The sequence below is a fragment of the Aethalodelphis obliquidens genome, unplaced genomic scaffold (assembly GCF_003676395.1).
Source record: "Aethalodelphis obliquidens isolate GAN/ISIS:26980383/991018 unplaced genomic scaffold, ASM367639v1 scaffold1, whole genome shotgun sequence".
Classification (NCBI taxonomy): Eukaryota; Metazoa; Chordata; class Mammalia; order Artiodactyla; family Delphinidae; genus Aethalodelphis; species Aethalodelphis obliquidens.
In genome coordinates, this window is record NW_020837945.1 from 84,972,790 (window position 1) to 84,987,912 (window position 15,123).

The following is a 15,123-nucleotide window of genomic DNA, read 5'->3' on the forward strand; positions in this document are numbered from 1 at the left end:
ATCCAATCCCCTTGGGAAGCCTCCCCAGCCCACTTCTCACAGGCTCCCTCACTCGCCAGCCACAGAATGCTATTTCCCGAGATACAGCTGTCCCTTCAATCCTTCACTCACCCAGCACATTTTTTTTTGAGTCCCTGTTATGAGTGAGGCCCTGGATTAAATGTTAGTAATACACTGTGGAACCAGACTGACCTGAGGTCTGGTGAGGCCTCAAGGGAGTAAAGTGGCCATTACAATCCTGTGTGCTGACTGATGTGGGAGGGAAGGGCAAGGTGCTCTAGGAGTGCATATGAAAGGCACCTTACCTGGACTTGAAAGGCCTTGGAAAGCTGTCTGAAGAAGTTGGATTGTATTTAGAGAGTGCCTCTAAAGGGATGTAGCATGTGATCTGGCACAAATCACATCTCTGCATTTTTTTTGTAGGTGAGGTGTAAGGCTAGAAGAGGTCATATTTACCAAAAGGAATATTCTTCATCCCTTTGGATATACTTTCCAAAGGTTTAGCAAATTTCCCTCCCAGCACATTCTCCATTCCCTTACAACCTTCTCATGAAAGAGCCTTTTACTGTTCCCAGCCCATGGGTGAAATATCCCAGCAATGGGCTAGTAGAAGAGGGAGGTGCCCAGGGAAACTTTCCCTGAGAGCAACACAGGGATTTAGAAGAAGAAAGCAGGGGGCAGGGCAGGGGCAGGGGGATGATGGAATTTTTTAAAAATCACCATTCAGCAATCCAGACTGAGATAATTGATTCAGTCAAGGATCATAAACGGATGCTAAAACCATTAGGTGAAAAGTTGAGAAACAGGATGCTCAAAAATCCCTTAAGTGCTCGCTTCAGCCGCACATATACTAAAATTGTAACGAAAGAGAAGATTAGCATGGCCCCTGCGTGAGGATGACATGCAAATTCGTGAACCATTCCATATTTTTATATGGGGATATATGTATAGCTGATTCACTTTGTTATACAGCAGCAACTAACACAACAATGTAAAGCAATCATACTGCAATAAAGAGGTTAAAAAATTTTTTTTAATTAAAAAAAAAATCCCTTAAAATGGAAAGATCTGATGATCATCACCTTACCCAAATGATCAAACTCAGAACTTTCCTCTGAAGCATTTGGCAGGGTTCTTCTCCCATGTCTTTGATATGTCACTTCAAACTTTATTCTAAACGGGAGGGGCCACAGCAGTGAGAGGCCCGCGTACCAAAAAAAAAGAAACTTTATTCTAAGTCTTCTTTTGCCCGTTTCTCAATACGTGTGTCTCTAGAATTTAGTCTCCTGCCTTCTTTCCTTTTTATGCTACACGTTCTTCCTGGGCAAGCTCAGCCGCTCCCAAGATCTTAACCAAAAAGCTATTTGCTGATAACTTCCGAATCTGTCTCCATTCCAGATCTCTTTCCACAGCTCTAAATTCATAGTCCAACTGCCTGCTGACCTTCCTCACTGGGACTTCCTCAACTGCAACTTTCTTAGCACTTAACTTCTCCTCTTTTCCTGGCCCGATTCAGGAATATTTCTCATCTTGCATTCCTTAACTTAATTAATGACCTCATGATCAATCAGTTATCCAAGCCAGAAATCTGGTGTTCTTTCTTTATTCATATTGTCAGCCAGGATATATTTATTATCTACTAATGGCAAGGTACTATGTTTACTGTTAGACATGCAATAGGGGCAAAAACAATTTCAAAACCTATTTACTGGAGGAAATAAACATCATTTAGATCATAAAAATATATGCATAATCATAAATTGAGATAAATGTTTTGAGAAAAAAGAATAAGGAGCTGAGAAAATAAAACAGAGAACCTACCCTAGCTGAGGGGTAGGGTGGGAAAGGGGATAAGGAAATCAATTTCAGAAAATTCTTCTCTGAGAAAATATTTGAATTCAGATAAGAATTTGGAATTAACTAAGCAGGGGAGGGAAGAAGTGGGTGGATAAAGAGGTGGTGGTCTCTAGGAAGAGGGAAGGACACAAAAACCTGGAGGTGGCAGCTTTGAAGAAGTGAGAGAATGATGGTATGGATGGAGCACAGAACACAATAGGAAGAGTTCAAAACCAGGCTGGAGCAATCGCTGGGGCCAAAACTTGCTGCGCAATGAAAACCATATATAGTGTTTTGAACGCTGTCTTAAAAATAATGGGGGGGGGGGCTTCCCTGGTGGCGCAGTGGTTGACAGTCCGCCTGCCGATGCAAGGGACACGGGTTCGTGCCCCGGTCTGGGAGGATCCCACATGCCGCGGAGCAACTAGGCCCGTGAGCCACAACTACTGAGCCTGCGCGTCTGGAGCCTGTGAGCCGCAGCAAGGGAGGCCGCGATAGTGAGAGGCCCGCGCACCGCGATGAAGAGTGGCCCCCACTTGCCACAACTAGAGAAAGCCCTCGCACAGAAACGAAGACGCAACACAGCAAAAATAAATTAATTAATTAATAAATTCCTACCCCCAACATCTTCTTAAAAGAAAAAAAAGAAAGGGGGGCTTCCCTGGTGGCACAGTGGTTAAGAATCCGGCTGCCGATGCAGGGGACACGGGTTCAATCCCTCGTCCGGGAAGATCCCACGTGCCGCAGAGCAATTAAACCCGTGTGCCACAACTACTGAGCCTGCTCTCTAGAGCCAGCGAGCCACAACTACTGAAGCCCACGTGCAACAACTACTGAAGCCTGCGCGCCTAGAGCCCGTGCTCTGCAACAAGAGAAGCCACCGCAGTGAGAAGCCTGCGCACCCCAACGAAGAGTAGCCCGCACAGCAACATAGACCCAAAGCAGCCTAAATAAATAAATAGAAAAAAGGGAAGGCATTGGGTGTGTGTTTTTTTAACAACTGATTATCAATTTATTAAAAATGTTGATTTAAGCATCTGCTATGGTGACTTCAACCTCGACTCCTGGCTCAATACTGATGGAAGTGATCTGCTTGACAATCTCAGAAGGACTGTGCAGGTCAATAAGTCACTTGTGGATCCTCATCTGGAAACAATCCCAAGTTTTAGAACCTTCACCACAAGGAGTTTTCCTTGTAGTTATTCTGAGTCTTGGTAGGCAACCGAACCGGTCCTTTCGCTTTGAGATTCTTTTCCTTCGTGCCTCTGATCAGGTCAGCACATACCCTCTGCAAAGACTTCAAGCTGCAGCTGGGGAGGGTGATTCTAATCCGGTGAATCGCCACCTCGGGCTTTACGGTATCTTTAAATGCCATGGCTGCGGCGTGGCTTCCCGGCCGACTTGTTCCTCGGCGAGAGCGAACAGTGGTGAGTCAGGAGCAGGGTCGGATGGCCCGAGGCTCCACTGCAGCGGAGACCGCGGCTTCCTCCAAGGGAGCCATTGAACAGTTTTAAACAGGGTCAGGTGGCGATGGCAGTGTTCTTTACAATAGGCAAAAGTGGAAACAACCCAAAATGCTTATCAATTGACGAATGGGTAAATATAATGTGGCATATCCATACAATGGAGTATTTTCATCTATAAAAAGCAATCAGAACTGATACATGCTACAACATGGATGGAAAACACATCCATGAATGTGTTTTCACACATGGATGCTCAAAGAAAGAAACCAGTCATTAAAAAAAAAAAAAAAAATATATATATATATATATACATTATGATTTTTATAACCATAAAATGTCCAGAATAGACAAATCTATAGACAAAGTAATTAGTGTTTGCCTGGGTCTGGGGAGGTAGTGGTGGTTTGGCAATGATGCTAATAGGCGCAGTGTTTCTTTTGGGGATGAGAAAAAGATGTAAAATTAGATTCTGGTGGTAGTTGTACAACTCTGTGAATATATTACAAACCATTGAAATGTACACTTTATATTTTAATATTTTGAACAATTTTATTTTATTTATTTATTTATTTTTTGCCCATGCGCTACGTGGCTTGCAAGATTTCAGTTCCCCTACCACGGATTAACCCCGGGCCACCGCAGTGAAAGCCCTGAGTCCTAACCACTAGACCACCAGGGAACTTCCTGAAACATACATTTTAAATGGGTGAATTGTATGGTATGTGAATTTCACCTCAATAAAACTGTTTTAAATTAGGAAAGAAAGAAACAGAGATTTAAGCCAGATGACAACATGCCATTTTTAAATAGATGTTACTCCTGTTCATTGATTCCAAGGTCCTCTTATTCAAGATATCAAGATAGCTTGGAAACTGGTCATCAGAAGTTCATTTGGTGTAGACAGAATCAAAACAAAAGGAATTTAATGGTTTTGAGTGCGGTCTCTCAAATCAGCTAAAGACAACATGATCAACTAGTGACTGATGTATTTATATATCTAACATCCTGAGAATGCTATAGATACTCTGACAAAACTCTGAGGATTCAATTCATTCATTCATTCATTCAACATCTGTTTATTGAGAACCTGTATGTGGTACTTAATAATACATGCTTTAGGGACTTCCCTGGTGGTTCAGTGGGTAAGACTCCACCCTCCCAATGCAGCGGGTCCAGGTTCCATCCCTGGTCCGGGAACTAGAACCCACAAGCACGCCACAACTAAGAGTTTGCGTGCTGCAACTAAGAAGTCTGCATGCCGCAACAAAGATCCTGTGTGCCGCAGCTAAAACCAGCACAGCCAAAATAAATATTTTTTAAAAAAGAAATACATGCTTTAAACAGTAGCCGCGGAGCAGCTGGGACCGTGAGCCATGGCCGCTGAGCCTGCGCGTCCGGAGCCTGTGCTCCGCAACGAGAGAGGCCACAACAGTGAGAGGCCCGCGTACCGCAAAAAAAAAAAAAAAAAAAAAAAAAGATCCCAGCCCCAGCTTTCCTTCCCAACTGCATCTCCTGCCACTTCATCCAGGATCCTCTGTGCCAGACACGCTGAAGTCTTCCCAGCAATGACCTAACCCACTGCTCTTTCTTTTCACTTTCATTCTCCCTCTACTTTTGTATTTGCTTCCCTTTCTGCCTTTTCCTACCTCTTAGGAAAAATAGATTTCAAAAGTTCAAGAGAGTGAAGGACTTTGGTTTCATTCTGAATTAGCCTCTTTGTATCACAGTGGCATGTTACTTAATCTCCCAGCTTCAGGACCCCATCTATAAACTGAGAATGATAATAACCATCTCATATGATATTTGTGAAGATTAGAGTGATAAACAAGCAGAGTGTTGGCACAAAGTAGTTTCAAAAATGATTCTTGAATATGAGAATGAAGACAAGAGATGCTATGCATTAATAAAGGAAGAAATCCTTGAGAGTCAGGGATGCTTCATGAAGAAGGAAAGACTTAAACTACTCCTTGAAAGTTGAGTAGATTCTGAACAGTCACAATTGCAGGAGAGAGGCTGGATAAAGACTTGCTCTTTTTCTGTGTTTTAAATATTCTTTTATGAGATAGCTGTAGAGCAGCACCAGGAACTGGCTGTAATAAGAAGGTTAAGCGTCCTTTCTTGAATAAGAATGTGGAGATTCTTCCACCTTTTTTACTCTCCTGACCCAAAAATGGCTTAAGAACTTCTCTAGTTATCCATCCACCAACTCAACTTCTGAGCCTGACTGCGGATACCTCCTCCACAGATGTCTCCTTTTTGCCATAAGCTCACAACCATTCACTGATTCTTTTTAACAATTATTTATTGAGATGCATTAAAATCCTAAATTTTTGTTGAACTTTGACTCAGCAGTTACATTATTAGGAATTTATTCCAAGGAAATAGTCATAGTTGTACACAAATACCCAACTATAAGAATGTTTATCACGAAGACAAAAAGCCAGGGCTTCCCTGGTGGCACAGTGGTTAAGAATCCACCTGCCAATGCAGGGGAGAAGACCCCCACAAGCCGCAGAGCAACAAAGCCCATGCGCCACAACTACTGAGCCTGTGCTCTAGAGCCCGTGAGCCACAACTACTGAGCCCGTGTACCACAACTACTGAGGCCACACGCCTAGAGCCCATGCTCTGCAACAAGAGAAGCCACCGCAATGAGAAGCCCGCACACCTCAATGAAGAGTAGCCCCCGCTTGCCACAACTAGAGAAAGCCCACACGCAGCAACGAAGACCCAATGCAGCCAAAAATAAATAAATAAAATTTATTAAAAAAAAGACAAAAAGCTAGAGGCAATCTAAATGTCCAGCAATAGGGGATTAATTATATAAATCCTCATAAATTCATGAAAGGTAATACCATACAGCCGTTAGTGATGGATAACAGAATATAGCATACATGTAAAAATACCAGTGTGATTTCACACCAATATGTTAACAGCGATTGTCTCTGGGGTGGCCTTATAAGTGTTTTATTTTTCTTTTCTATAATGAACACCTATTACTCCTGTATTAAGAAAGAAATAGGTGGCTTTTTTGTTTTTATGTTTTTTCCCAGAGCCGCATGGCTTGCAGGATCTCAGTTCCCTGACCAGGGACTGAACCGGGGCCATGGCAATGAAAGCCCAGAATCCTAACCACTAGGCCACCAGGGAACTCCCTAGGTTTATTTTTTTAAGTTTATTGAGTTTAGTCTGTGGAATTTCATATTAAAGGGAAAAGGCAGAAAATTATGGAAAGAAGCCAAAAAAGATACGTGAGAAGTGCCATACCTGTTTTTCTGTAATTTTTTTTTTAAATAAATCTATTTTATTTATTTATTTGACTGCGTTGGGTCTTCGTTTCTGTGCAAGGGCTTTCTCTAGTTGTGGCGAGCGGGGGCCACTCTTCATCGCGGTGTGCGGGCCTCTCACTGTCGCGGCCTCTCCTGTTACGGAGCACAGGCTCTGGACGTGCAGGCTCAGCGGCCATGGCTCATGGGCCCAGCCGCTCTGCGGCATGTGGGATCTTCCCAGACCAGGGCTCGAACCCATGTCCCGTGCATTGGCAGGCAGATTCTCAACCACTGCGTCACCAGGGAAGCCCTCTGTAATGTTTTTTAATACGAGAAAGTAGTGAAAGATTAGCTCTCTTTCTTAAGAAAGTTATCTTTTCTCACCTTTCTCTTTTTTATCTTAATAAATGCTCAATAAATATTAGTAATATTTTAGTAGAAAAAGTCAAACGTTTCACAAGTATTATGATACAGTGGCAGAATTGTCACAGTTTTCATCTGAATTGGAAAGTTGCTAAATTTTGAAGTAATTGCAAGGTCCTTTTTACAGCTTTGAAAACCGTATTTCTTCAGACTAGGCGAAGGTAGACTTGAATGAAAAGCAGTTTTTTTTCTTCCTCTCTCTTTTTATCTTTCTTTCTGTTGAAAGATCTCAGAGCACTTATTATTTTAACAATTAATTAAAATTTTTTCTCTTTTTTTAAATGTATTTATTTCTATTTATTTATTGCTTTTGGCTGCATTGGGTTTCGTTGCTGCGCACGGGCTTTCTCCAGTTGCAGCAAGCGGGGACCACTCTTCCCTGCAGTGCGCGGGTTTCTCATTGCGGTGGCCTCTCCTGCTACAGAGCATGGGTTCTAGGCGTGCGGGCTTCAGCAGTTGCAGCACGAGGGCTCAAGCAGTTGTGGCTTGCAGGCTTAGTTGCTCCGTGGCATGTGGGATCTTCCTGGACCAGAGATCGAACCAGTGTCCCCTGCATTGGCAGGTGGACTCCAAACCACTGTGCCACCAGGGAAGTCCCAATAAAAATTTTAAAATAAAATCATGTGAAAACTTAAAATAGAATCTAAAGTAAAATTAAAAGATTTCTTTGCCCCTCCTTGCTAGGTCATCCATAATCACTTACCAAAAGTAACTTTATATTTCTTAAAAAAAATTTTTTTTTAATTATTTTTTCACACACAAATGGGGTCACATTACCTATACTGCTCTATAATTTATTATCTTGGCATATTTCTAGATTACATATAGGGTTTATTCACTTTTTTTGTTTTGTATATACATAATTTTTGTTTGTTTGTTTTTGCGTTTCGCGGGCCTCTCACTGTTGTGGCCTCTCCCGTTGCGGAGCAACAGGCCCCGGACGCGCAGACTCAGCAGCCATGGCTCACGGGCCCAGCCGCTCCATGGCATGCGGGATCTTCCCGGACCGGGACACGAACCCGTGTCCCCTGCATCGGCAGGCGGACTCTCAACCACTGCGCCAGCAGGGAAGCCCTTAATGCACTTTTTCATATTCAAGAAGTCAATGTTGCTTACAATTAATTAAACTAAATTAAAACTGAGAGATGATCACTTTCAACATCTTGGAATATCATCTTGCAATATCATTTCTGATTTCTTTCTGTGCCTGATACGTATGAGTCTTAGAGAAGCAACTACCATTTATTAAATACTACATATGTACTAAGTGCTTTACATATGTTATTTAACATAAGATAAAAATATTAGCTTTGCACTTTAGCAATGAGGAAACCAAAGTTCAGAGAGGTGAGAGACTTGTCCAAAGTCACATAGATGGTATATGACACAGCCTGGATTCAAACCCAGATCAGTCTGACCCCAAAGACCATGTTCTCAACCAGGTAGACTGACTCACCACTAAACCATGTGCATGTATATGTATACATATGACTTGGTAACCTTTCTTTTTTCACTTGAAAGTATATCATAGACATTTTTATCACAATAAATTATGATTTCATCATCATTTCTAACGACTGCTTTGCCCTTCATTATATATAGAGGATCATAAAATATTGAAGCCAATTCCCCATTGTTAGATATAGGATTGATTCCAATATTTTACTATTATAATAAAACTGACATAAATATTTTTATTTGATGTATGTTTTAAAGCATTCTTTCATATAGAAAATGTCTTTAGTATATGCCCTTTACCTACTTCATGCAATAATTTCTTGTAGAACTTCAAAGAAGTCTGCATTAAAATGAGTGCAAGGGGCTTCCCTGGTGGTGCAGTGGTTACGAATCCGCCTGCCAATGTAGGGGACACAGGTTCGAGCCCTGGCCCAGGAAGATCCCACACGCCACGGAGCAACTAAGCCCATGTGCCACAACTACTGAGCCTGTACCCTAGAGCTCACGTGCCACAACTACTGAGCCCGCGTGCCACGACTACTGAAGCTCACGTGCCTAGAGCCCATGCTCCGCAACAAGAGAAGCCACTGCAATGAGAAGCCCGCACACTACAACAAAGAATAGCCTCCGCTCACGGCACACAGCCGGCACGCAGCAACGAAGACCCAACGCAGCCAAAAATAAATAAATAAATAAATGTATATTTTTTTAAAAAATGAGTGCAAGCTTCTCAAGAAATAATACATGTAAGAAGGCAAAAATAATTCCTTTTTGTTCTAATGCTTTACTTAGTTGACAACACTTAGTTTTTTCTTTTTTTGAATTTTATTTTATTTTTTTATACAGCAGGTTCTTATTAGTTATCCATTTTATACATATTAGTGTATATATGTCAATCCCAATCTCCCAATTCATCACACACACACACGCACACCACTTTCCCCCCTTGGTGTCCATACGTTTGTTCTCTACATCTGGACAGCACTGAGTTTTAAGGGGAAATTGGAAATAATCTAAATGACTAGCAAACAATTTTTTTTTTAAGCTATTGTATTTTTCATTTTATTTATTTATTTATTTTTGGCTGCATTGGGTCTTTGTTGATGCACGCAGGCTTACCCTAGTTGTGGAGAGCAGGGGCTACTCTTCATTGTGGTGTGTGGGCTTCTCATTGAAGTGGCTTCTCTTGTTGTGGAGCATGGGTTCTAGGCACGTGGGCTTCAGTAGTTGTGGCTCGCAGGCTCTAGAGCACAGGCTCAGTAGTTGTGGCACATGGGCTTAGTTGCTCCATGGCATGTAGGATCTTCCTGGACCAGGGCTCAAACCCGTGTACCCTGCATTGGCAGGTGGATTCTTAACCACTGCACCACCAAGGAAGTTCCAACAATTTTTTTTTTTTTTTTTTGGCTGTGTGGCTTGTAAGATCTTAGTTCTCTGACCAGGGATTGAACTCGGCCCTCAGCAGTGAAAGCACAGAGTCCGCCAGGGAATTCCCACAAACAATTTTAATATAAAGTATAAATCTCCACTGTCTAATACGGCAACCACCAGCCACATATGGTTATTTAAATTTAAATTAAATTAAATTTAAAATTCAGTTCCTCAGTTTCACTAGCCATATTTTAAATACTCAGTTGCCCCATGGGACAAGTGACGACCATATTGGATGGGGTAGATATAGAACATTTCCATCATTACAGAAAATTCTATTGAAATGTGCTGATAGAGACCACTCATCCTATGAAATACTATACAATATTTTAAAGGAATTCAGAAGACCTATATATACTGACATGGGAGAATACAATTTTTTATTTGTTTTTAACTTTTTATGTAAGTGGTTATTGACTCATAGGGCCATGAGGTTTTTATACTAATTATACAAGAATGTAGTCATGTGCAGCGTGATTTTTTTTTTTTTTTTTTTTTTTTTTTTTTTGCGGTATGCAGGCCTCTCACTGTTGTGGCCTCTCCCGTTGCACAGTGTGAATTTTTTAAAATAACTAGATTTTTTTTTTTTTGCGGCATGTGGGATCTTCCTGGACCGGGGCACAAACCTGTGTCCCCTGCATCAGCAGGTGGACTCTCAACCACTGTGCCACCAGGGAAGCCCAAATAACTAGATTTTTTAAAAAACTTCCTATAAAATTAAATTTATAGAGTAGTAAATGGACACAGTGAGGAGATGAGGTCACTTCAACTTAACTTATTGGGGAAAGTTTTCTTGGAAGAGACAACACTGAGCTGTCTCAAAAAGTTATCAAGTAAAGGGATACAAGGCAGAGGAAACTTATCTATGGGGCTGGATGGAAGAGTAAAGCCACAGATGAGGATTTAAAGTCCAAAGTACTTTGACCAGTTTTATATTGGGGGAGTGTTATGAGAATTAAGTAACATAATATATAATGAAAGCACTTTGTAAACTATAAGGTACTGTCTAAACTAAAAAGATTGTTGTAGGAGTCAAAAAGCACACTCTGTATGCTTTGAAAATTGGTGTGCTTTGAAAACAAAATACATGTAAGATAAGCTTCTGTATATGAAAATAAATGAAATTACTGATAAATGCAATTACACAAATAACAAATGCCTATATAGCTTTACATATGCATTAAGACTGAATTAATAGAATATTTATTTGTTTCATACATCTAAAGAGTCACTATTATAAATTGTAGTCTCATAATTACGTGAAAAAAAAGAAAAGCAAAAACAACTACCCAGAAATATCATTCTACCTCACGATGACTTCGTTTTTCTTTTGCATAAGCCTGGGTCTTTCAAATAATCCACAAGCAAATAGCTCCATTCTGTAGATGAGAAATTATAAAAGACCATGTAATCAGCTGACAAAGGAACTGAAAACAAGCCCAGAGGAAATGCATGGCTGTTCTTACAAAGTCACAATGTACTGTTCTGTTTGCCTCCCACTCTCAAAGTGTATATTCCTGACATTTCTTGTCTTATAATTGGACTTTATGAATGAGAGCTGTAGGATGCTGTCTGGTGAATGATCTGAAAAGGATATGCTGAAACACAGTGGAGGTGCTGCAAACACTGAATGTTAGGTTTTGTGTGGGAACTTGAATAAGAGGCATGAATTAGAAATTCAGAACCCCAAATTTTATTCTATATAAAATAAGGGCTATTTTCTCAGTCCTTAATGGAGACTTTGAGTAGGTTTAGGTGACATATAATGTGGAAACCAAATGTATAGGCTTGGATTTCAGAATAGTCTGGAGTCCCATGGCTTCCCAGAGTTTACCAGTGCTTGGGCGAGAAAACAGGAGTTCAATAACTTTTCATCTTCTTTAATTTCGTTTCTGCATCCCAACTGCTGAGCTACTATTAAAACACATACTTATTAACATTTCTATAGCATGTTGTTCTTTCTAACGCGTATTCAATTCATATCTCACGTGGTCTAGCTGATGAATACCACCAGTTACTCAAGAATTAGTTCACTGGGACTCTGGAAATAATCAGTCATATTCAGTAAACTTTTCCTGTGTGCCTACTATGTGCCACATGAGAACCAGCAGCTGGACAGTTTTATTCACATTCAGATGGGCCACAACAAGGATTCTCTTTTGTTGGCAAAAAACTGGGGAAAGAAAAAGCATTTCCGAAGCAGGGCAGGCAGGAATCAAAAAGTAGGCTTGAAAAAATTCTCCAAGGAAACAGGCCATTATGTTAATGGTCTCTGTTTGTCTCTGGGTGTTAACATTGTGGGTTTTTTCCCTTCATTATGCTTTTTTTTTATACTTTCTAGTTTTTTTCTACAATAGGCATATATAACGTATAAACAGAAAATAATAAAGTAAAAATCTTAAAAGGGAAAGAGTCTCCAAAAGACTACACAAAACAAGGAAGAGATTCAAATGTAAATAAGTCCATTGATTGGTGTAGTTGACTGCCAATCATATTGATGGACAGCATGACTCCAGCTACTTAATTGATTGTTTTTTCTAAATCAAGCATTGGGCCTCAGCCTTTGCTAAGAAGGAAGAATACTATTCACCTTATGAAGGTATTAACTCTTCCTGGACTCTAGGACTTTGCCCTTCGGAAAGAAGAATTCATGCAGCACCTCTCCCCCAAAGCCCTAAAATAACTTGAACTTTTCATCTGTTTTTATCAAAGGTAAGCATGAGACCCTAAGGAGAATAATATTGTATCGTGGATTAATAGACGGCATATACAGGTTAAAAACAACCACCACATCAACAACAACAACAAAAAGTAGAAAATTCAGCCACTGCCTTTTGTTTTTACATTTGTGTGAACCTTTCTGCCATTAGAAATTTCTAGGCCCAACTAAGTTCTGGTTAGTGAGAAAATCAGAGGGAGCCCCCAGTGTATGAAAGGGTCATTCATTGAGGGCTGAGCACGAAAGTCCTCGGTCCACAGTGAGTTATCCTGTGCACATACCCTCCGAGTACAGATGGCTCCCCGGGGCAGGAATGAAAGATGAAGAGAGAAACGGCCCTCCAACAGAATACAGTATGTTAATTCACTTAGAAGGCACAAGGGTGTGTCTGCTTTACTGACTTTTCCAAAGGCATAGAATTTGGCCCTATTTCTAGTTATAGTAAATATGTTCACTCCTTAAAACGTGCCTCTAAATTTCCCCCAAGTGAAGGCCGTGGCTTTTCACCAAATTCTAAGAGAGCCGCTTGCTGATCTGAAAACACTTGAGGCCACTTGGGTCTCAGAGACACTGGAGGCCCAGACGTCACCTTTGTCTTCACCCTCCCCCCAAAGCTCCCAAGAGCAGGCAAGGCCTTTCACTCATGAGTTCTGGCAGTTGGCTGAGGCCTCCCTGATGAGAAAAGAAAGGGGGGAAACTGTGCTGGGTGAGGTTGGCCTCTCCTAACGCTTATTAATAGAGAACATGTGGGCTGAGGCAGGGGCGGGGTCTGGGGTTGCTGAGTAAACAGGATGGGATGAGAAAGAGAATGATGCTTTTATATTCTTGTCTATTATAGATCCAGGGAGGCTCTTTAATGGAGATAAAAGGGAGAGACAGATTTAAAGGAGGTCGCTTCCAAAGCTAAACGTGCCAACCACTGATGTCTACTTTCCCATTTCCCATGAAAGGGAGCTGTGTGGTCAACCAGCATTGCTTACCAACCTGCTAACCAGATTTCAGTCAAGTTTTCCTGATCTGTGGCTCTGTTCCACCTGTATCATTTGAGAATTCTATTTTAGACCTTTCATTTATTTATTCATTCCGCTAATGTTAATTGAGTGCTACTATTGCCAGGCACTGTCTGGGGCACTGTGAACACAGCAGTGAGCAAAACAGCCTTCATGGACAGTCTAGAGAGAAAGGTGAGGCATAAAGAATTAGCATACACGAGTGCAGACCGTGACACCAACCAGACACAGGTGCCAGGGGAGCCAGGAGATACTAATCCAGACTTTGTCCGGGGAGGAGTCGTCAGGGAGCGCACCCCTGGAAAGGAATCCATGGCACCTGAATTGGGCCTGGAGTTAGCCAGCTGGAGGAGGGAGGGGAGGGCTTAAAACTTGACAAGACAAGAACATTGCAAATGGGGGTAACAGCACCATTGCTTAAAAAAGTCATGTTCCTCTCAGGGATGAGAGAGAAGACAGAGGTACCCCAAGGACTTTAAGGAAGGATGCTATAGAAACTACATAAAAAGTATGCTGGTGTTTCAGAGAACATCCAGGTGAGATGCCACACTTAGAGGAGGAATGAGAAACAGGGCTGTTTGCATTTGAAACTTTTTTCCACATGCTGACCTATTTTTTGACTCGAGCCCATAAATGCCTTTTTATAGAAAGGGAATTAAAGACTATGAGGCAGGCAGATATGTAAGGGAGTTTTTCCTTTCCTTATTGAAAAATGCTGATGTTTCTACAAATATACTGTTTAAAGTGTCTTCTTAAGTGTGTTTGCCCCTGTGGTCTTAGAAGCAGTGTTGCTAAGATAAACGATCACATTTTAAATTTTGTGTTGACATCTGAATATCAGGAAGGTTTCTTATCATTAAAATTTAATTTTTAATATTATCTATGTATCTCTCTCTCTCTCTCTCTCTCTCTCTCTATATATATATATATATATATATATCATATATACTGAGTATTTGGAAGATTGCTATATAAACTTGAATCTTCCCCAAAATTTTAAAAAATACACAGGAAAGTATACATGATAAAGTTTTAACCACAAAAAACATAGCTAGTATTGGAGAACTGAACTGTTACAGATTTCTTTTTTAATTTATCAATTTTATTTCAGACAATATAAAAGAATGAGAACTTTGTCAGTATAAAAAAATAACGCTTTATTTCATGCCATTATTTCTTTTCAGTCTGCTAGCTAAAAACATGTCCATATCAAGCTTTTGTTTCTTGATCCTTATTATAGTCTCCATAAAAATCATTAGAAATATACTGTCTCAAAAAGAGAAGCTGATTCCTCTCCTGTCCAAATTGTTAGTTTTCTGATTGACTTTGAAAACCAAAACTTTACTCTCTTTGAGGGAAAATAATCTATTTTTCTAGAGAATTTCAATCTGTCAGTCACTCTGATAGACGCATAGCTCCTACTGTATTATTTTTTGCTTCAGCTAACATATGTTAAAACAAAATCATTTTTAAACCTGAAGACAATTCAACATTCTGATTAGCTCCAAAAG

General features: G+C 40.7%; 1 non-coding gene and 1 pseudogene across 1 annotated transcript; one reads left to right on the forward strand and one right to left on the reverse strand.

The window, feature by feature from the left end:
• Window positions 1-826: 826 nt before the first annotated feature.
• On the forward strand, window positions 827-931 carry LOC113624119 (U6 spliceosomal RNA). The gene has a single exon (XR_003434227.1). It is a non-coding gene; the product is annotated as a U6 spliceosomal RNA (small nuclear RNA).
• Window positions 932-2,865: 1,934 nt separating this feature from the next.
• On the reverse strand, window positions 2,866-3,211 carry LOC113622451 (40S ribosomal protein S20 pseudogene; annotated as a pseudogene).
• Between the last annotated feature and the right edge of the window lie 11,912 nt (window positions 3,212-15,123).